A 23,364-nucleotide genomic window follows, 5' to 3' on the forward strand; every position below is an offset into this window, starting at 1 on the left:
TCAGTTAGTAATCTTCACGTTTAATTTTTTGTACGTTTCTGAATGGTATAATTTCAAATTTTTATCGAGATCATTTTCTGAATTCCATTAGCAGAATAACAGTGTAGTACTCCATGAACTCAAGCTTTTTCTAAATTTTTATGGGCAGAAGTTCCAGTAAGAAGTACTTCAAAAACGCGCACTTAGTGAACAGACTAGTCACAATTAGCTGCAAAAAGGCACATGCGAAATGCATGTCTTCATTGCGCGTTGAAGGCGTCAACCGCGTACGGAAAATTGAGCCGATAGTAACATAATATATATGGACGAATCTTGAAGGAAGTAGGGAGAGAGAAACAGAGGGGGAGAAAAAGACAGAGCGAGGGTGGGGTGAGGGAAGGGTCAATGGTGGGTGGGTGGGTGGGTGGAAGAGAGACGGAAAGTGGAAGGAGATCGCATTAAGACAGCGAGATATAGAGGGAGGTCGTAGTGAGGCGTTGGAAGAGGAGTAGAATGGAGTTGCGAGGTACAAGAAATGTGTTTCTTTAAAAAACTTTTTACGTCCCGGTAAGCTTTACTGGCTACGCTCTTTCATATTCCTGGGCTATGCAAAGCTTTTGAGCAGACGTCATACTGAGCGCTTCTGGTAACACTCTGTTTATTAGAAAATTTTAATAAGGGAACCACCACAACTTTCTCCTAACCCTGTTTGCTAACATAGATCTACGCTGCCCGGTTAGATGTAAGAGAGAGCCTGATGGCTTTTATCTTGACAAGTTGAATAAATAAATGAAAAAATACTTAATACAGTACAATACACCGCAGGTCGTCTGTAAAATACGCAGCTAGCTGGGTTCCCTAAGTTGGCGTGGAAATGTGTTTAAATGTTCCCTTCCGTTGTATGTCCTGCATATTCATTAACTATGTCTCGTAATTCACGTAGGTAACAAAAGGACAATAATCTCACTAATTCGTAGTTGACCATGAAAAAAATAATTTAGTAAAAAACCTAAAAAATAAAAATATAAAATCAAGGTAATATATAAAAAGAAAGTTATAAAACACACACACACACACACACACACACACACACACGGTGTCTCCACTACTCACCCTTGCTGGCCGGAGTGGCCAAGCGGTTAAAGGCGCTACAGTCTGGAACCGCGCGACTGCTTCGGTCGCAGGTTCGAATCCTGCCTCGGGCATGGATGTGTGTGCTGTCCTTAGGTTAGTTAGGTTTAAGTAGTTCTAAGTTCTAGGGGACTGATGACCTTAGAAGTTAAGTCCCATAGTGCTCAGAGCCACTACTCACCCTTCCTTCATCCCCCCCCCCCCCTTCCGCCCCCAACATCCATCTCTACGTCCACATCGGGTTGGGTGAGCTAGGTCACGTGCATTGACCAGCAAGGAAGACTATATGTAATGGAATATATAACTGCGACCTACTGTCAGATCATAATCTTTGCTGTAGCGCCTACGGAAGAAACAGTGCATATATGAAAACAATAAAACTGAAGTAAATGATAAGTTAGTAACATATATTTGTAAACGATTTAAATGTGTTGCCAGGATACACTACTGATCTCCTAAGAAATTATATATTACACGCCACTGATGATGTCTATTGTGACTAGGGGAAACATATTTGATGAAAAACAAAATAAATATTCAGTTATAAAAGACGGAATTTTTATTATCTACAATTTGTTTCCATATCAACGTGATAGCACTAAAAAGCAGTGCACTGTGGCCTGTGACGTGCACACAGGGATTTTTCACTATAGTGTTACAGATGAATACACTAAGCAGATTCAGAAGGATGTAGGTTGCAGTAGGTACTGGGAGATGAAGAAGCTTGCGCAAGATAGAGTAGCATGGAGAGCTGCATCAAACCAGTCTCAGGACTGAAGACAACAACAACAACAACAACAACAACAACAACAACAATGTTACAGAAATTCGTCAGTGTATGAAAGTTCAGTAGGCTCTGAAGGGGAGCTTGTTGCTAGTGTCCTATTTGCCTGCCTCATGTTACACCGACAATAGAGATATTTGACAACGATCGCCAGTTTTATATTTCGTTGAACTGCTTTCGTTTAGAACACTTGAAATAGATGCTCAGAACTTTGGTTGTTGCCATAAAGTACAAGTCGCTTATGCGAGTAAAGCACCAAAATATCCACTTACGATCACTAGTTATCTGCCATGTTCGAGCTCAGGCACACTTAGTTCGTTCGAAACTATGCACTGGAGCTAAAAATCTGACAGAAAAGCAGCTATTTTACGTGTGCTGGATCTTAATGAACTCAGTGGCTGTCGTTAAGCTAAAGATTCTCTACGGAGACCTCAACCAGACGAAAATACTTTTTGAAGAAGTCGTTATTTTATTTACATGCCAGCTTTGTGGCCATTATGCCTATCTTCTGGTGGCTACACTTGTTTGATTACTCTGTCGCTGCTCCTGTACTGCATACAAATACACTGAAGAGCCGAAGAAACTGGTACACCTGCCTGATATCGAGTACGGCCCCCACGAACACGCAGAAGTGCCGCAACACGACGTGGCGTGGACTCAATGTCTGAAGCAGTGCTGGAGGAAATCGACACTATGGACCCTGCAGGGCCGTCTTTAAGTCCGTAAGAGGGGATTGAGATCTCTTCTGAACAGCACGTTACAAGGCAGCCCAGATACGTCCAAAATGTTCATGTCTGGGGAGTTTGGTGGCCAGCGGAAGTGTTCAAACTGAGAAGAGTGTTCCTGAGGCCCCTCTGTAGCGATTCTGGACGTGTGGGGCGTCACATTGTCCGGCTGAAATTGCCCAAGTTCGTCGGAATGCACAATGGACGTCAATGGATGTAGGTGATCAGACAGGATGCTTACATACGTGTCACCTGTCAGAGTCGTATCTAGACGTATCAGGGGTCCCATATCACTCCAACTGCACACGCCCCACACCATTACACGGCCTCCACCAGCCTGAACAGTCCCCTGATGACATGCCGGGTCCATGGGTTCATGAGGTTGTCCCCATATCCATACACGTCCAGCCGCTCAGGACAATTTGAAACGAGACTCGTCCGACCAGGCAACGGGTTTCCAGCCATCAACTGTCTAATGTCGGTGGTGACGGGCACAGGCGAGGCGTAAAGCTTTGTGTCGTTGAATGGCTCACACGCTGACACTTATTGATGGCCGAAGGGCCCAGCATTGAAATCTGCAGCAATTTGAGGTAGAGTTGCACTTCTGTCACGTTGAACGATTCTCTTCAGTCGTCGTTGGTGTCATTCTTGCAGGATGTTTTTCCGGCCGCAGCGATGTCGGAGATTTGATGTGTTACCGGTTTCCTGATCTTCACGGTACACCTTCGACCATAGATACTAATAGACTGGGCAAGCAGTGCAGCGGCTATACGTCTGGCGTGGCTGCAACATAGAATCACGTGACTGTTGGCAGAACGTCGGCGGGAGTTCAAGGCAGCATTCTGACTCCTGATTTCACTTCCAGTATTTCTCAGTGGATTTCCTCCTAACTTCACCACATTAAATGTAGCTTATGTAAACACAGCTAGAAGTGATAAATTATTGCGTAACCACTGTACAAATTTAGTTTTACATCCATTACTTCACAATGAACTTTGTGAACTGCTGAAACACTTTCGATGTTCGGCAATATATTCGCCGCGAATATTTCAGTTTTACCAATTATGAGATGCATTCTCTACTCACAATACGCGTTATGCACTGCATAAAATGTAAATATTGCGTGTGTGTTTTTTAGTGCCTTGGTTGTAGAAAGTGTTATAGAATTCATAAATCGGCATAAACAACAAAACCTGTAACGTAAACACACGTGTTCACATCGAATGTAACGAACTCAATTGTATCGTTCACCCACAAAACGTAAAGCAGTTTCATTTGAAAGCTCTTTTTTGGTTTAAAAAGTTTGTTTCGTAGATGTATCAACTAAGATATCTACAAAATCAGTACCTACTTACATGAATACTTGTTCCACAGATCATGAATACGATACTTCACAATGATGTGTCAGTTTAATGAAAGGTAGACCTATCATTACATGACAATTCTTCCAATCACTTATTTATACCTAAAAAATAGTCTACTGAGTAGGAGCTGTCATTCACAGATTCTTTTAGTTTGATTTTAAATGCTGGTTGGCTATCTGTCAGGCTTTTAATGCTTTTTGGTAAATGACCAAAGATTTTTGTAGCAGCATATTATTTATCCCATACATTACAGCTTATTATCTGGAAACAAACATAGGCCATACAACTACCTTTTTGCAAATGGTATTCAGTATTTGTTTCTGATATTTGTATGTTTTGTAACTGGGAAGTACGAAATAAAACTAAACCCTGATGAGAAATCAAACTCCTAACTTGTTTTTGCAAATTGTTCTCTAAAATAATACCAGCATAATTCACCCCTTTTTGTACCAAAGTCAGATTTAATCCAGGATAGTAAGAATCATCCTTTCTTCTTATGTAGTGGCAATGCACATTGCCATTGCTTTTGGAGTGGGAAGGGTTATTGGTAATAAATCTCTCTCTCTCTCTCTCTCTCACTCTCACTCTCACTCTCTCTCTCTCACACACACACACACACACACACACACACAATATATATATATATATATATATATATCTTCTTCAAAGTGCTTCGAACAGATGCGTGTGTGCGCAGTAGGCTTGAAATCTTTTCGTTTCACTGCCTGTATCCACATCTGCCTGCGCCCTTCATCCTTTGGAAACCTATACGAAAGAGAAAAAGCAGCTTTGTAGCTTACCATTTCAAGAAATATATACGATTGCAATGTGCGCCTGGAAACACACACAGCACTTCAAACCGCCAATTTACGTAACTGTGGCGTTCTGGGTAAGGATATGATACACACAATAGTTTATCAGTATTCAAGAAATACCGCTAAATTATACTAATAATACTTACACGTGAAATTTAATGTTACTTCCCTTCACAAAACGCTCGGTACAACCATAAGCACAACAGGATACCACCATTGTTTTGCCACTAGTCACGTGGTATAGCAGTAGAAATGTTGGTGCCACGAAATATACGTCATGACCAGTCTACCAATATCTATGGTCGAAGCGGTACACTCGTGAATTGGTAGTACGGGAAAATCCCCACTTCATAGCTACCTCGGAGATGCTGTGTCCCATCGCTCGTCCGCCGACTATAACACCTCGTTCAAACTCACTTAAATATTGATAATGTGCCATTGTAGCAGCAGTAGCCGATCTAACAACTGCGACAAACACTTGTTGTCTTACATAGGCGGTGCCGACCGCAGCGCCGTATTCTGCCTGTTTACATGTCTCTGTATTTGAATACGCGTGCCTATAGCAGTTTCTTTGGCACTTCAGTGTATTTATGTATTTTGCGCCAATTGATTTGCTGTACAGTTGAATTACTGCATAAGTAATATAGGCTATAATAATGTGCATGCAGTTCAAAACATAAAATGTGATTTGCCTAGTGGTTCCTTTCAGAAGGAAACGGTCTGTTTCCTTCAATCTTGTCGAATCCGAGATTCTGATCTTTCCCCAGAATTCTTATGGTTAGCAGGACGTTGAACCCTAATCTTCATTCCTTTCATCTTTATCAAGGTGATCCTTAAATCGCTACTACTGGTGAGTCCTCACAGTAATCAATGCTCGCCGCAGCTCGACAGAAATTTTATTTTTATTTATTTGTGAAGGGTGTAACAGAAATGTACGGCGCAAATTGCAGGACACATTCCTCATACGTAGACGAAGGAGTTATGTTGTATTAACATGAACCTGGAAACGCTTTGTTTCCATGTTACAACTCATTTTCTCTAGCTCATGAATCATCATCGTCATCATCATCATCATTTGTGACTGTGGCTGGATTGGACTGTGTACATAAGTTGCAGTGTATAAAAGTTGGGACTTTGTACGGGCGCTGATAATCACGCAGTTGAGTGCCCCACAAACCAAACATCATCATCATCTTTACCTCATTAATCATGAGCTGGCCGCGGTGGCTGAGCCGTTCTAGGCACTTCAGTCCGGAACCGCGCGACTGCTACGGTCGCAGGTTCGAATCGTGCCTCGGGCATGGATGTGTGTGATGTCCTTAGGTTAGTTAGGTTTAAGTAGTTCTAAGTTCTGGGGGACTGATGACCTCAGCAATTAAGTCCCGTAGTGCTCAGAGCCATTTGAACCATTTTTGAATCATTAATCATGGGAAACACAGACGAACAGAACGCACCACATGCAACTCTTTCTCACAGCAGATGTAAACATGCATCACCGGCCAGTCGTGTGGTCAACATTTAGTGTTGCAGCTACAAGTCTTGTACTGACACTAGGTTCTTTGACAACTGCGTGAAGAATTGAAGAATTGCAGCCTCCCGTTGCGATGTCGTTGTCCTTCTAGGCCTCCCTTGTCGCGAGTATCAGGCTAATCCATACACCAAATGGGCATCTGCCGTCTTCGCGTTTGTGTACACTGTCATTGCACGCGCCAAATCTCTGATTAACTCCACATAGTAACCCGTGTGCTTGCAACGGTCGTACTGATCGCTGGAACAGTTGATATTACCTGTAAGCAAGCAATGGTATATGTCGCATGGCAATAGGGACATGTAAACCAAAACACCGACGGTGCACAAAGCAACCGGACGTCACTAAGAGTGCATGTTCCCCATGATTCTAACGTTCTGTTCTTGTGTGTTTCCCATTATTAATGAGTTGCAGAAAATGAAGTGTAACATAGAAATAAAGCGTTCCAGACCCATGTTCATACAACATTATTTTTTCTTCTACGTTTGAGGAATGCGTCCTTCAATTTGTACCGTACATTTTTGTTACATCCTGTACGCAGGGTGTATCTGAAATGAATGTAGAAAACGAGAGCGTTTAGAGTGGCTGATAACAAGCATATTTCACATAGCAACAGCCTTTCGCTGTGGCCGAGCGGTTCTAGGCGCTTCAGTCCGGAAACGCGCTGCTGCTACGATCGTAGTTTCGAATTCTGCCTCGGGCATGGATGTGTGTGATGTCCTTAGGTTAGTCAGGTTTAAGTAGTTCTAAGTCTAGGGAACTGATGACCTCAGATGTTAAGTGCTTGGAGCCTTCTGAATCACACAGCAACGCATGTCCACATCGCTTAGCGTATGTCGCTACGCGTCCATGAACAGCATCGCCCGCAGCCTAAAGGGTAGCCACACAACAACACAACATGCCATCCGTCATCGTAGTAGATCTGCAGGGACACGTTTCCAATGTATTTGTACCGTCAAGATAAACGAGAAGTCTGGGTGAAGTTTTATAACTTTTATTTGAAAAAAAAAATACTCGTCAGAAGTGTAACCCTTCCGCAAATTGTTGCAGATTTCAGTACTCGGCCATCAACAAGTGTCAGCGTGAGACCCATTCAACGAAGCCGATGGCCCACTCGTGTATCATTGATGAATACACGACACAAAGCTTTACGCCTCGCCTGGGCCCGTCAACAGCGACTTTGGACTGCTGATGACTGGAAACACTGCATGGGGGCTTAATTAAATATGATTGAAAATACTTTCAGTTTTTAGTAGCTGTATGGCCGATTACGCTGTGTCTCGTAAACGGTTGGCCCTGACTAGAATTATTACGCAATCTGACTGCAAAGAACAACAACAAAGAATGAAATGAAAATTTTCATGAACACAGTTAATTAATTAAGTTCCCAGCAACTATAAAACCTACTAAACCAAAGCACAAGTATAACTGTTCTGTATGTGGGAGTGTGACTCAACGTACACCTGGCACGGTTCTTCTTCAACAAGACAAGAATTTTTAAATACCAATTATACTGACGTGATAAAAGAAAATTAGAAATACTATAATTGCGTAAGGAAAGCAGAATTAAACTCTAATACAAGAACACACGCCAGATGCTTTGTTGACTGAACCTGTAATGACGCATTATTTAGGACACTGAAATAAAAAGAAACGGAGTTAGTTACCTCATTTATATTGATGAAATTCACTCTAATCCTTACAATATATCTCACACCGTCTCTCTACTATCACATCTCAACCAGAACTCTCCAATATCACATCTCAGCAAGCACTGCCTACTAGCACATCTCAACAAACACTCTCTGCTACAACATCTCAGCACAGACTACCCCGAGTCCTCGACAGGCACTGACTACCACGAGCTCTCGACAAGCACTGACTTCTACGAGTTCTCTCCAAGCACTGTGGAGGCGGCAGAATAATACTCTTTGGCGCAATCTCTGGCGCAGTGGCTCAGTGTAGCCACCTTCAACACGTTGCCTGGTCGTACGAGTCTCGTCCCCAGACATCACCTTAGGGTGTGCGCATATCTGGGACGCCTTGCAACATGCTGTTCAGAGGAGATCTACACCCCCCTTACTCTTGCGGATTTATGGACAGACCTGCAAGATTCATGGTGTCAGTTCCCTCCAGCACCACTCCAGACATTACTCGAGTCCATGCCACGTCGTGTTGCGGCACTTCTGCGTGCTCGCGGGGCCCTACACGATATTAGGCACGTGTACCAGTTTTTTTGCCTCTTCAGTGTAAATAAACTGCACAGGAGACAGTCTCAGCACCTCCCTTAAATTGTTTGTAGGTGATGCTGTCAAAAATGTTTCAAATGGCTCTGAGCACTACTGCTGAGGTCATCAGTCGCCTAGAACTTAGAACTACTTAAACCTAACTAACCTAAGGACATCACACACATCCATGCCCGAGGCAGGATTCGAACCTGCGACCGTAGCAGTCGCGCGGTTCCGGACTGCGCGCCTAGAACCGCTAGACCACCGCGGCCGGCGAAGAATATAAAAAGATGATATGATAGAGGAGAGGTTTTTTAGTGCCATCACCGGTAGTGATTGGCGCTGAATACCTCGGAATGGTTTCTTCGAGCTGTTGACTGCAAATCAGTACAAGGAAAGTTTTGGGTAGTAGTAGAGAGATAGTATTACTAATGCTTTGCAATTGTAACATTAAGTGCTCATCTGTGTACAGCATTTAGTGATTTATTGAGTAGATCGCCAGCAACTTACTCTTATTTACTGTTACTTTTCGCCTTCAGCCGGCAGCGGTGACCGAGCGGTTCTAGGCGCTTCAGTCCGGAACTACGCCGCTGATACGGTCGCAAGTTCGAATCCTGCCTGGGGCATGGATGTGTGGCATGTCCTTAGGTTAGTCAGGTTTAAGTGGTTCTTAGTCTAAGGGACTCATGACCTCAGATGTTAAGACCCATAAGTGCTTTGAGCCGTTTTGTACCTTCCTCCTCCTATTTCTCTTCTGTGTCACTGTTTTCGTTCTCACTGTCACTGTCGCTGTCGTCCCTTTTACGTTGCGTGTAGGTATGTCTCTTATGTCGTGTCCGCAGGTACTCTACATGTGGTGTTTTTGAAATACTGTTTGTCAATCCATTTAGTTGCGCCCGTTGTTGTTCGTCCCTTGTTGCTGTATGCACATGTATGGCTGTTTCTGTGTAGTCTAAGCTTGGTCTATGTCTATTGTTAGCATATCACCTTCTTCCCCGCATGTGCATGTAGGTATCTGTCTATGACTTAAGCTGTTTAAGTGCGTTGGATAAGGCCCGTGTCCAGTTAAGAAATTTTCCATACCGCGGCTGTGATCGATATGTTTCATTCTCAACCGCTCCCTTATGTCAAGGAGGATGTCGCGCAGTCTACATCCCTTATCATCAACATCCCACTCACCTTGCCAACTTTTAAGGTGACTTGTCTTCTGTATCGGTACACCAGTTATTGTGTGTACCTTAACGTCACATACCGGTTTCGTAGGACTACAACAAAGGCTGGGAGAAATTAGTACGTTCGAAACTTAGAGCGTTGGCTTCGGTGCTCCACGGACACTCGACATGTTCTACTTGTAAAAGAATCCGGCGACGAATACGCGAAACATTGCCCATCCCATAGGCTCCTGTAGAGCATACATGTCATAAACCATTGTCTCCACTTCGTGCCTTCCGTGAAGTGGATGATTTGAAAGTGATCGAAACATCAAATATATTTGACATCATACGTTTCAAGACGTGGGTTTCTTTTCAGAACTTCCTTTTATAACCTCGAGAATCCTGTAATAGGAGCTGTAATGGAAATTGTGAAACATTCTGTATACGAGGGTAGTTTGATAAGTCAGGTAAACGTACAGGAAAGAATGGAAATTTTTGTTGTGTCTTCATGGTTGGTAGGTTTGATTATTTCAAGGATTGTATAAAGAATTTCAACAATGTATAGCGTACGGTTCATTGTTGACAGTCGTCTGAATTGGTCTGTGTGTCTACTGCGGTGGAAAATGTTGAAAACAGAGTTTCGTGCTATTATTAAACGTTTTCATTTGAAGTGTTAGACTGCCACACAGATGGAAATAGAGCTGAATGAAATTCGCACGGACTCTTTACCGTCACTGAAGACCGTTTAATTTTGGATTCATGAATTTAAACGTGGTTGAACAAGAAGCGAAGTCGAAGCACACTACGGCCGTCCAACCGAGGACACCACAAGAGAAAAATTGATACATACCATGATATTGTAATGCAGCACCGTCGTATAAAAATTAGTGAGACTGCTGAGACTGTAGCCATCTCAGTAAAGCGAGTAGACAATATCCTTCAGGGACAATTGGGTACGAAGAAGTTGTGTGCGAGATGGGTGCCGCGATTGCGCACAATCGACCAAAAGCTCATCCAACATAGCATATCAACACGCTGCTGGCCAAGTTTAATCGCAATTCGCAAGACTTTTTGCGCCGATTTGTGATTATTGATGAAACGTGGATCCATGATTACGCACCAGAGTCAAAACGGCAGTCAAAACAATGGACGAAGGCTGGTGAAAGTGCACCGTAGAAAGAAAAAGTTTTGTCAGCTGGTGCCGGCCGGTGTGACCGAGCGGTTCTAGGCGCTACAGTCTGGAACCGCGCGACCGCTACGGTCACAGGTTCGAATCCTACCTCGGGCATGACTGTGTGTGATGTCCTTAGGTTAGTTAGGTTTAAGTAGTTCTAAGTTCTAGGGGACTGATGGCCTCAGAAGTTAAGTCCCATAGCGTTCAGAGCCATTTGAACCATATTTTTTTTTTTTTCAGCTGGTGATGTGATGGCCACTGTTCTTTTGTGATTCCCCAGGAATAATCCTCATAGATTACTTGGAAACAGGCAGAACCGTAACAGCGCCCTATTACCCATCATTGCTGGATCGTTTGAGACTTGCGTTGGCTGAAAAAAGACCAAGGTTCTCGGGAAAGAATGTCCTCTTTTCACCAAGATAACGCACCATCCCACACATCAGCGATAACAGTGACGAAAGACTTTCAATTTGTCCCTCATCCACCATGTTCTCCAGGATTAGCCCCAAGTAACTTCCCCGTGTTCCGTAACTTGAAACTTTGTACAGCTGGGAAGAAATTTCCATAAAGTGGAGAAGTAATAGTTGCAGTTAATGAGTTCTCTGAAGAGCTTGAGAGAACATATTTCTCCGATGGTATGAAAAAGGCGGAGGATCGATGGACCAAGTGTGTATTTCTCACAGGAGACTATGTCGAGAAGAAACGTGAACTGTTTTCGAAACAGTCATTTTTTATTTGTCGTTTTTTTTATCAGGCTTCTCAAGCAACCCTCGTAGTAACCACTTTGCGTAGCCACCGCCGAGAAATAACACAGGCCATCCGCGTACAGCAGATGTGTGGAATGTGTTTCACAGTGCTCAGATGGCCCTTACGTGTAACCAATTTCCTAACCTGACCCGCATAAGAGTGACAACGTCAAAGAAAATAACACACAGAGAGCTCTTAATTTATATTCGCCAAAGCGCTCAGACAGCGTCCTCTCGTGGAATGTAATTTCGCAGTTCCACGAGAACAATAAGTACCGACGGAATTAGCACATAGGAGAACTAACCCCCTCCCCCCTCCCACGTGACATTTCCTTTGCTAACGGCCTCACAACAGGACATGTCGTGTTGATTTTATAGGGCAAACTCTGCCGGCGAAGGTAACTCCTTTAACAACCTTAGGTCCTGTTTGAGGAACTTGAGCATTTTGCTCCGCGACAGCCTCGCGGTAACTTTGCAGTTTCGCCGACGTCACGAGACAATAGATTTCAGTGGGAAAATGCGAGGGGGATAGTAATCCACGTCGCGTGTTGTGCTCCGCATCAAAACTTTCCTGATGGCAGTACTGCGCTGAAACGTCGCGCAGCGGGCAAACGTCATAAACACAGCTGTAAACAAATAATCGCAACGTACTTGCCCGAGAGACGGGAGGAAAATGAAATAAATTACAACCTCAGTTAACAGAAACCTGACGTTTTATACGGTTGTCGTAAAACAGTAATGCAACTCATAAAACTGCCTCCCATGTTTAAACTAAAGAAACGCGGCCCAACTTCTTTCGAAAGAGCTCAGGCTTGTTTGGTGTACGATTGCTGGCCTTCTTGCAACATTTTCTAGGCATTTCATACCGCCGCCAACTTTCATGTTCTATGAAAACTGGACATGATTGTCACAGGGAGTTATGCGAGATCTTTATTTAAGCAAAATAGGCTTACTTTCTATCTGTCGGTCGCTGTTCTTTTCAAAATGATCGGATTCGGGCAATGTTACCCTTATTCATATCATAGGTCGTAGTCTTAGAGTAACCTATCGTAATGGAACAGTTCACTGACATACACTATTTGACAGTGAAGTGGTAGTTCAGTGGCGGCCGGAGTGGCCAAGCAGTTCTAGGCGCTACAGTCTGGAACCGCGAGACCGCTACGGTCACAGGTTCGAATCCTGCCTCGGGCATGGATGTGTGTGATGCCCTTAGGTTACTTAGGTTTCAGTAGTTCTAAGTTCTAGGGGACTGATCAGCCATTTGAACCATTTTTTTTGGTAGTTCAGTCAGGACAGGTTACTCTGCAAATACGACATGCGATCTGAAGGTAGGCTTTATTGCCAGAAACGGTCGTTCAGAAATAAACAGCAATCGACGGATAGAAAATAAGTCTCTTTTGACTTCCATATTTTTTTTGTTAAGTCACGAAGTGCAGAGACTGGCAGTTGCTCCCGAATATAATAAATCTAACTTATTGCGCATAAAGAGCCGAAGATATCTTTTACTATTCGATTACGCTTAGGAAACAAATTCCTGGAAAAAGTAACTACTATAAAATACCTAGGGGTAACTTTCCGGAGCAACCTAAAATGGAGTGACCCCGCAGAACCAACAGTAGGAAAAACGGTTGCCAGGCTAATGGTATCAGGAGTACCCTCAGCCACACACCTAAAGAAGGTAGCGTACAGCAGATGTATCCGCAGAAGGGAAATGTCACCATCATCACCACTACTGTCATCATCATCATCATCATCATCATCATCATCATAGATCGCGTCTTTGCACCTGGTACATCCAACGTAGTCTCGATTTTCCTACTTCACGTTTCCCTTGAGGTCTGTGGTTTATCATCTTTAATGGTAATCGATCATTTTTCATTCGTCTCACATTTTGTATTTCTTTATAGGGAGTGCTTTGCAAAAAGTAAGTTAAATGTTATTGTGCCAGACCAAGTAACTTTTATAGAATACTACACTATATTTCAATGCGATACAGATACATGACACTATTTTTAAACATAGTCACTTGTCTCCGTAAACAACGGCCGGAACTTTCTAAAAAAATGGTTCAAATGGTTCTAAGCACTGTGGGACTTAACATCTGAGGTCGTCAGTCCCCTAGAACTTAGAACTACTTAAACCTAACTAACCTAAGGACATCACACACATCCATGTCCGAGGCAGGATTCGAACCTGCGACCGTAGCAGCTGTGCGGTTCCGGACCGTTCGCCGGATAGTTACGTTATTTAAGGAAACAGGAAGTGTTCAGCCACGTGTAAAACGTCAACCACGACCTGCAACAAATGATGATGCCAAAGCAGGTGTTTTAGCTGCTGTCGCGGCTAATCCGCACATCAGTAGCAGACAAATTGCGCGAGAATCGGGAATCTCAAAAACGTCGGTTTTGAGAATGCTATAGCAACATCGATTACGCCCGTACCATATTTCTATGCACCAGGAACTGCATGGCGACGACTTTGAACGTCGTGCACAGTTCTGCCACTGGGCACAAGAGAAATTACGGGACGATGACAGATTTTTTGCACGCGTTCTATTTAGCGACGAAGCATCATTCACCAACAGCGGTAACGTAAACCGGCATAATATGCACTATTGGGCAACGGAAAATCCACGATGGCTGCGACAAGTGGAACATCAGCGACCTTGGCGGATTAATGTATGGTGCGGCATTATTGGAGGAAGGATAGTTGGCCTCCATTTTATAGATGGAAATATAAATGGTGCAATGTATGCTGATTTCCTACGTAATGTTCTACCGATGTTACTACAAGATGTTTCACTGCATGACAGAATGGCGATGTACTTCCAACATGATGGATGTACGGCACATAGCTCGCGTGCTGTTGAAGCGGTATTGAATAGCATATTTCGTGACAGGTGGATTAGTCGTCGAAGCACCATACCATAGCCCGCACGTTCACCGGATCTGACGTCCCAGGATTTCTTTCTGTGAGGAAAGTTGAAAGATATTTGCTATCGTGATCCACCGACAACGCCTGATATCCTGCGTCAGCGCATTGTCTATGCATGTTCGAACATTACGGAAGGCGCACTACTCGCTGTTGAGAGGAATGTCGTTACACGTATTGCCAAATGCATTGAGGCTGACGGACATCATTCTGAGCATTTATTGCATTAATGTGGTATTTACAGGTAATCGCGCTGTAACAGCATGCGTTCTCAGAAATGATAAGTTCACAAAGGTACATGTGTCACATCGGAACAACCGAAATAAAATGTTCAAACGTACCTACGTTCTGTATTTTAATTTAGAAAACCTACCTCTTACCAACTGTTCGTCTAAAATTCTGAGCCATATGTTTGTGACTATTACAGCGCCATCAATCACAAAGTGATAAAAGTGGTCCAACTAAAACATTCATATTTCTTTACGTACTACACGAATATGTATTAAAAATGGGGGCTATTATTTTAAAAAACCCAGTTGATATCCGTTTGACCTATGGCAGCGCCATCCAGCGGGCCAACCATAGCGCCCCCTTCAAGCTAGACAAGTTTCGTTCGTTGTAGTTTTTTCGTTTGACGCTTATTTCGTGAGATATTTGGCCCGGTCTCGATCAATGGACCACCCTGTATATGTATATAAATAAATAAATCAGTTCAGCTTTAGCTGGTTGGTGGCAAGGAAGCCGAATGCACAATTTTCTTTACTTCGGGGAATTTTGGTTACTTTTGGACAAATCCCTGCTACTGCAAATTGCTGTTGTCAGAGGTTGTCGTCGTGGTCCTTTCTTCTGCATTCCTGCTGGTCTATTCCAAACTTTTATTTTTTCACGAAACGTTTTTCTCGCTAACTCTACAATATAAAACAATTCCGTTATATGTAAACGTTCCAGGATCATCAGCTATCCACGAAACGACGTTTCTTTTTTCGGACACTTACGGTATGACAGCGGAGGAGGTTAACCGAGGGCGTGGGCGCATGATCATTGATGCTGTCTGCTTGTTCCTCTTCTGTAACGATCTCGCTAGGCAGTAGGCTCTCGGTTAGCGATTGCAAGCAGTTCTAAGTCGTGGTCAATCTGTGAGACATCAAAACTAGATCGAGCTAGAGACAGCCCGTATAAATTGTTAAAATGTTATAAACAAAGAGAGAAAATATGCATCGTCACTAGTTTTTAGTTAGAATATGCAATAACCGACAAAAAGGAGCCAAATACGTAAATGCATATACAACATCTAGATGGATAATACCCACTTTATTAGTAATCACAAGTGTCAGTGGAAATTAATCAGAGAAATAGATTTCAGTTATTTCATACCTCGTAATTCAAGAGTAGTTTACTTTATGACTTCATAATTAACTGTTATAACACGCACTTCTGTTTAAGCACTTTTTACTTTACATAATCCACATCTCGGTTTAGAATCTTGCTTCCTGGAGTGACTGTTTGTAACATGTTATTCAAGTCTCTTGGTGTAGTATGAAACAGGGAATCTACAACTGTAAAAGGAATTATAGGTAAATCTATATCCATCAAGATCTTAAAATATGTAGCTAATCAGTTAAGTGATTATATAAGACACTAACGATGTAATACCTAACTTGGACTGATAAGTGTGGAAGTCATGATGTACGATTACTGGAAATATACGTGTATATTAAGTTTTCTATCGGGAAACTTTCTTAACTTGCCCTAACCCAAGAATAAAGACTCAGTTTTATATTCATAATAAAGAAAATTTTTGCCATCGCATCCGTAATCCAAAGCTAAAAATATACTCTAATATTTCGCTGTCAGAAGCCGGGCGCAGTTTGTATTACCGCCAAGCGCTGCCCCGATGCAGCAGCGATGCGCTCTGCAGTGCCATCTCTTGTCGCTCGCTGCTACTACGATGAGAGCCATCTGGCGCTTCGCTCCTGAACTAAGCTTGTGCTTACCCCTACGCCGACAGGGAATGAAGGCAAACCGAGTTCTTTCATGAATTGGAAACTTACAAAATACGTTTCTCCAGTGGCGAAGCGTGCATTACGGCTCAGTGGCCGAGCCTAACCAAAATATTTCGAAATAACTTCGATATACCCTGTCACGTGTGAGGTGTCATCGTCAATCTGTCTTGACACCGGTTGTCGAAAGGAAAACTGTCCGCTGATTACTCCCATAGACGCGTTTATTTCATCTCAAGACTCACTGAATTTATTAATTGAATATCTTGCATTCTTCTCCCGTCTTTCTTTGCAAGATAAACTCCTGGTGAAAGAACGAAAGCCGACGCTAAGTCTGTCCATGAAAAAATCTTATGGATAATTTGTAAGACGTTTCCAAACACAATGGTACAATACAAAACAGTGGTTAAGTGGCAGCGTTGTAAGGAACGAACTTTGTTGTTTTTACTGAGTGCTGTTTGTAATGGGTAATAACGGTTTTGAATGGCGTCAGTGGGGAGTAAGCGAACAGAGTCGTAAAAATTTCTTTTCGAAAGCTACAAAGCATGAATATTCCATTTCATATTGCGCAGCAGCTGTTGAATACAGTCAGCTAGGCACGGTAAGAATCGACCATGCTCTTTCAGAAGCAAAACGCTTTGAAGCTTTGAAACACAACGAGAAGTTTGATAGAAACAGAAGTATAACGAAGAAACGTATTTCGACAATCTGCTTCTTTAGCACGGTAGACGAATCTGAGGCGTCAGTAAATAAAGGAAATTTTTAGAACTTCTGGATTTCTTGGAAGAAGAAGAGCCATACATGAAAGATCATTTAGCATCCGATGGTGTATTTAAAGGCACTTCCTCTGACACACACAATGATTTATTACCTTTATCATGGATGTTGTTAAAGAACAAATTTCAAGTGAAGTTAAAAATAGTCCTTTTGTATCAGTACAAGCCGACGAGACAACGAATGCTTCTACCAGAAGTCAAATGAGTGTAATTTCTCGTTTTGCAAATAACGAATCATACAAGGGACATATGTAGGGTTTTATGACGTATCTAAAAACCAGAGTGCCACTGTTTTGTTGCAAGAGCTAAGCAGTTAGAACATTGATAGAAACATATTAATATCGCAAACATACGGCGGCTGCAGTGCTATAGCACGGAAAAATTATGGTGTCCATTCAATCGTGAAACAAGCGTACCCTCATACTCTCTCTATACACCGCTTTGCACGTCCATTGAACCTGGTCCTCCTCTGCGCTAGTAAAAAAATTAGCAATTAAAAATTTTTGTGCCAAATCTATCAGGATTTCACACGTTTTAGCGGTTCCAGTAAAAGAAGTAAACTTCTGAGGGAAAGCGGATTTAAACTACCCCTTGCGAAACAAGGCATTTTCATCCACTCTCTGTACAAACCATTATTCATCACTATACAGACATGAGAGCAGCATTTAATGATATGATAGACATTGATGGGTGGAATGATAATGCTTTACATCAAGCAATTGGGCTAAATAGTGTACTGGATGATCTGACTTTTCTTTACTAACATGGTATCTGTTCTTTCGGACATGTCCGAAAGAACAGATACCATCGGTGACCACGCAGCTCGGTAGAATGAAATTACAATGAAATGAACACCCTTAGCTGATTATATATAGTTAAGGCTCACCGGCCACTTGACCATGTTCTTCTTCTGTGCGAATGCACAAACAGTGCACGAACTCTTACGGGAATCGGCAACGCGCCGCGAGTAATGAGTATAATGGGCGGGGGCACTACGAATGTAGTGCGGGACAATACCTCGAGAATGTGGGTTTTGCGGGAGGCGTGCCAGAGATAAATCCCTGCAGTCGCGCTATCCTCTGTGTAATTGGCGGCTCAGATGGATAGAGCGTCTGCCATGTAAGCAGGAGATCCCGGGTTCGAGTCCCGGTCGGGGCACACATTTTCATCTGTCCCCGTTGACGTATGTCAACGCCTGTAAGCAGCTAAGGGTGTTCGTTTCATTGTAATGACTTTTCTTTGTGTACTGCAGCTGTACACATAAGACGCTGTAAGCTTGGAATTGAAAACTACATTGCGGCTGGTGAAAGACTAAGATGTGAGGAAATTATTCTGAAATGCATAGTGGAAGGTAAGAGCCTTATAAATTCAGCAGAAGTATCTGAAATTAATTGTAACGAAACAGAAGTATGTATTCAGAAATTGACAATGCTAGTATTCGAAATAATTGCCACAGTAATAGTAAACATTCAAGCTAGATTCCAGGGCTTCCATGAAACAATTTTTACAGAACTAGTGAACGAGAAAAAGTTCTCAAGTTACAGTAGGCCAAACAATTTCCCTGTACGCGAAGCTGAAAAACTATTTAAAAGATATCCTTTATTTATAATTAAAAACTGAAAAGAGAACTTAACCCGTCTAGAACCTCAGGACCTACTTAAGTCCATTATAAAAAATGGTCTGAAAAACATGTTCTCTGAATGTGTCAAATTACTGTCGGTGGTTCTATCAACTCCAGCAAACACTGTATCTTGCAAAAGAAGTATGAGGACGTTAAAACGCACCTTCGCAACACAATGACAAATGACAGTCAAACTTGTCGATTTTGGCTATAGAGAAGGAAACTGTTAAATCTTAAACCGATCAGCAGGATTTCATATCTCGTCTCATCGATTTTTACGCCCAGGAAAAGGACATGAGGAAGGAACATCTTTATAAAAAGAAGTAAGGGTGCATTACCGTGTGTTACATTTTTATGAATGTGTAGTTGTTTAATATTTTTATGAGTTTATTGATAACAATTACTGTAGTCGTTTCAGTCGTAGTAGAAATATGTAAGTAAGTTACTTCTGCAGTGTTGACGTTTCACCAGATTTGTTAAATTTTTTTTTTCTGTTTTCGAAGTTCGTAAATCTCACCCTACCCTACAAAAATAGCCACGCTTCGCCACTACCTTTGTCGATATCTAATGAAACTGAATTGTACTAGAAGCGCTGTATCTGCGAAAATTAAGGTGCTGCTGGATTCAAATGAAATTTAGTATTGTGCGACCTGTACCTGAATGGTGTGGAATAAACGCCCAACAACAACGAAAGATACGTTCTAGGCATGAGTGTCTACTACTGACCGCTGTGTGCCTAACGGGATGAAGGTTTGATACAAATCTTGCAACCTACGTTTGGATCGACAGTATAGAATACTGCAAATAACTGACGGCTGAACTAGTTACATGAAAGAGTTTTGCCTAAAATTGTTTTGCCGTGCAACGCATTTGATTTCGTTTCGGAATGCATACTATAATTTGCCTTAACAGTACGACAAACATATTAGCACAAAATGGTTTTACAGATTTGATATTCACGCGCAGGCTATTGAGAGATTCATTTATGCAAATGACATTCAAAGCGCACGCTATTGAGGGTTTCATTTACGTCAATGACATATTTTGTACTACATCCCGAAAAAAAAAGTTGAAATCTAGCTAACCACCTCTACTGGTGAGGGGAATGTGAGTAGTAAATGAACTCATGCATATGATAACTATGTTTTCGGCGAGGGGAGGCGGTAGGCCGGCCGTTGTGGCCGAGCGGTTCTAGGCGCTTCAGTCTGGAACCGCGCGACCGCTACTGTCGCAGGTTCTACATCTACATCTACACCTACATCTACATGGCTACTCTGCAAAAGCACATTTAAGTGACTGGCAGAGGGTTCATCGAACCACCTTCACAATTCTCTATTATTCCATTCTCGTATAGCGCGCGGAAAGAATGAACCCTTATATCTTACCGTACGAGCTCTGATTTCCCTTATTTTATGTTGGTGATCGTTCTTCTCTATGTAAGTCTGTGTCAACAACATATTTTCGCATTCGGAGGAGAAAGTTGGTGATTGAAATTTCGTGATAAGATTCCGTCGCAACGAAAAACGCCTTTCTTTTAATGATTTCCATCCAAAATCCTGTATGATTTCTGTGACACTCTCTCCCATATTTCGCGATAATACAAAACGAGCTGCCTTTCTTTGAACTTTTTCGATGAATTCTGTCAGTCCTATTTGTTAAGGATCCAACACCGCGCAGCAGTACTTTAAAAGAGGACGGACAAGCGTAGCGTAGGCAGTCTCCTTAGTACATCTGTTACATTTTCTAAGTGTCCTGCCAATAAAACGCAGTCTTTGTTTAGCCTTCCCCACAACATTTTCTGTGTGTTCCTTCCAATTTAAGTTGTCCGTAATTGTAATACCTAGGTATTTAGTTGACTTTACAGCTTTTAGATTAGACTGATTTATTGTGTAACCGAAGTTTAACGAGTTCCTTTTAGCAGTCATGTGGATGACCTCACACTTTTCGTTATTTAAGCTCAACAGCCACTTTTCGCACCATTCCGATATTTCTTCTAAATCGTTTTGCAGTTTGCTTTGATCTTCTGATGACTTTATTAGTCGATAAACGACAGCGTCATCTGCAAACAACCTAAGACGGCTGCTAAGATTGTCTCCAAAATAGTTTATATTGATAAGGAACAGCAAAGGGCCTATAGCACTATCTTGGGGAACGCCTGATTCACTTCCTTCCTCGGGCATGGATGTGTGTGATGTCCTTAGGATAGTTAGGTTTAAGTAGTTCTAAGTTCTAGGGGACTGATGACCTCAGATGTTAAGTCCCATAGTGCTCAGAGCCATTTGAGGCAGAATGAGGAAACGAATTTAACTTTAATTTTTACCTCATATTTGCATCAAATATGTGATAGAGGAATGTTCTTTTAATTACAGTCAACTAACTGCTGCCATCTGTTTCACTTGCAATATTTAATCTCATTCAGAGAGGGAGTTAGCAAAATGACCGACAGTGTCCTAGGTAGAGAGGCTATGGAATGCCGACTGGCAATGCCAAGAAAATCGTTTGTGAAAAAGCGAAATTTTAAAATATGGAACATAAATTGAAGTATTAAGAGGGCTTTCCTGAAGGCATTTCTCTCGAGTGTGGCCTTTTATGGTAGTGAAACGTAGACGACAAACTGAAGTGACAAGAAGAAAATAGAAGACTTTGAAATGTACTGCTACAGAAGAATGCTAGAGATCAGATGGGTAGACCACATAACTAATGAAGAAGTATTGAATCGAACTGGAAACAAAAGAAATTAATAGCAGAACTTCACTACAGGATGGCATCGGTGGGTAGGACACCCCCTGACACATCAAGCAATCCTTAGTTCGGTAATGGAGGGAAGTAAGAGGATTAAAAAGTGAAGAGAGAAATCAACACTTGGGTGCATCAAATAGACTCAAATGGATATAGGCTGCGGTAGTTACACGGAAATGAAAAGTATAGCATAGGATGATCGAGAGTGGAGAGCAGCATCAAATCAATCGAAGGACTGAAGACCAAACAACAATAACATAAACGTAAACTTTGTTGTCATTCCCTCATTTGTGAACAAAGAAAGATAAAGAAAAAAGAGACAGGAAAAGAAGAAGAAGAAGAAGAAGAAGAAGAAACAAACAAACGTCGATGAGCAGTCCACAGATTTCGTGCAACCTGCGGTATACACGCCGTCTGGTGAGAAATACCACGCCACAAAGGCGGCATCCGAAAGCGCTTGAAAAGATAAGTACAGTGACATAATGATTGTCACTGTTGAGGCTGAAACTCGTACTAAATTATAAAGCAATGTAGCCAGAGTTAGCCATTGTGTTTTAAACACCCCCTAGCAGCGCTCCCATGCGAGGTTGCGTCGCTGTATGCAGCAAGACGGGCCTACATTAGTAAGATAAAACCTCATTTCCTATGTGACTCAGCTATGATTTTTGTACGTGAAACGGCGGCATGTGCTAGATCCTGGCGCATCAGATGCGGCTTAGGGGAGGTACTCAAAATTTGTGTACGTTTCCAGGTTTTTGTGGAAACCACTGCCATTTCGTCAGGCAGTTATCCATTTAAACATTTCCCATTGCTGGTTGCTTGTCAAAGCCGAAACAGGATCATCGGTCATTCACACTTCATAAAGATAAGCAGCCGTATATGTGAAAAAGTAGGAAACTAGTACATTAATTTTTTTTACATTAAAAAAAGTAAAACCGAGTTGTCTTTGCCTGGACACCCTGAACGCTCCGTAAAGTAAATGACCTGCTCTCTGTCCAACTGTTAAAAACCCTTTTTCTCAAGTGTGGGTAGACGTATCAAGTAGAAATTTACGTTACATACTGAGATCTATGGACCCTTTGCAGTGTAAGAAACTGAAGTCTCTAAGTCAATTCAGGAAACTACTATATTAACCTTTTTTCGGTAAAAAAGGAAAAGCTGATATGCTTTTGCCTGGAGACTCAAAACGGTTAGTACCGCAAGTCACTTGCTCTCGGACAAAAGTGTCTATCGATACTATTTTAAATAAGGTATACAGTTTAGTAAGAATAATTGACGGCATGTCACCAACAAAATAAATGCTTTTCTTAACAAAACGAAACTAAAGTTTCACAAGAACAATCACTGTAAGCAATTACTTCCGTGCAATATCTAGTAGTATGCGTACGGAGCGATTTGAAGAGGAACGACCACATTACATTAATCTCAGTAGAGGCATTGGAATGTAGTGGAATTAAATCAGGTGATGCTGGGGGATTAGATTAGGAAAGGAGACACTTAAAGTAGTAGATGCGTTTTGTTATTTGGGCAGCAAAATAGCTGATGATGGCCGAAGTAGAGAGAACATCAAAGGTAGACTGGCAATTTCAAGAAAAGCATTTCTGAAGAAGAGAAATTTATTAATATCAAATATAGATTTAGGTGTTAGGAAGAGTTTTCTGAAGGTATT

This window comes from Schistocerca serialis, chromosome 2 (genome assembly GCF_023864345.2).
Source record: "Schistocerca serialis cubense isolate TAMUIC-IGC-003099 chromosome 2, iqSchSeri2.2, whole genome shotgun sequence".
Taxonomy (NCBI): Eukaryota; Metazoa; Arthropoda; class Insecta; order Orthoptera; family Acrididae; genus Schistocerca; species Schistocerca serialis.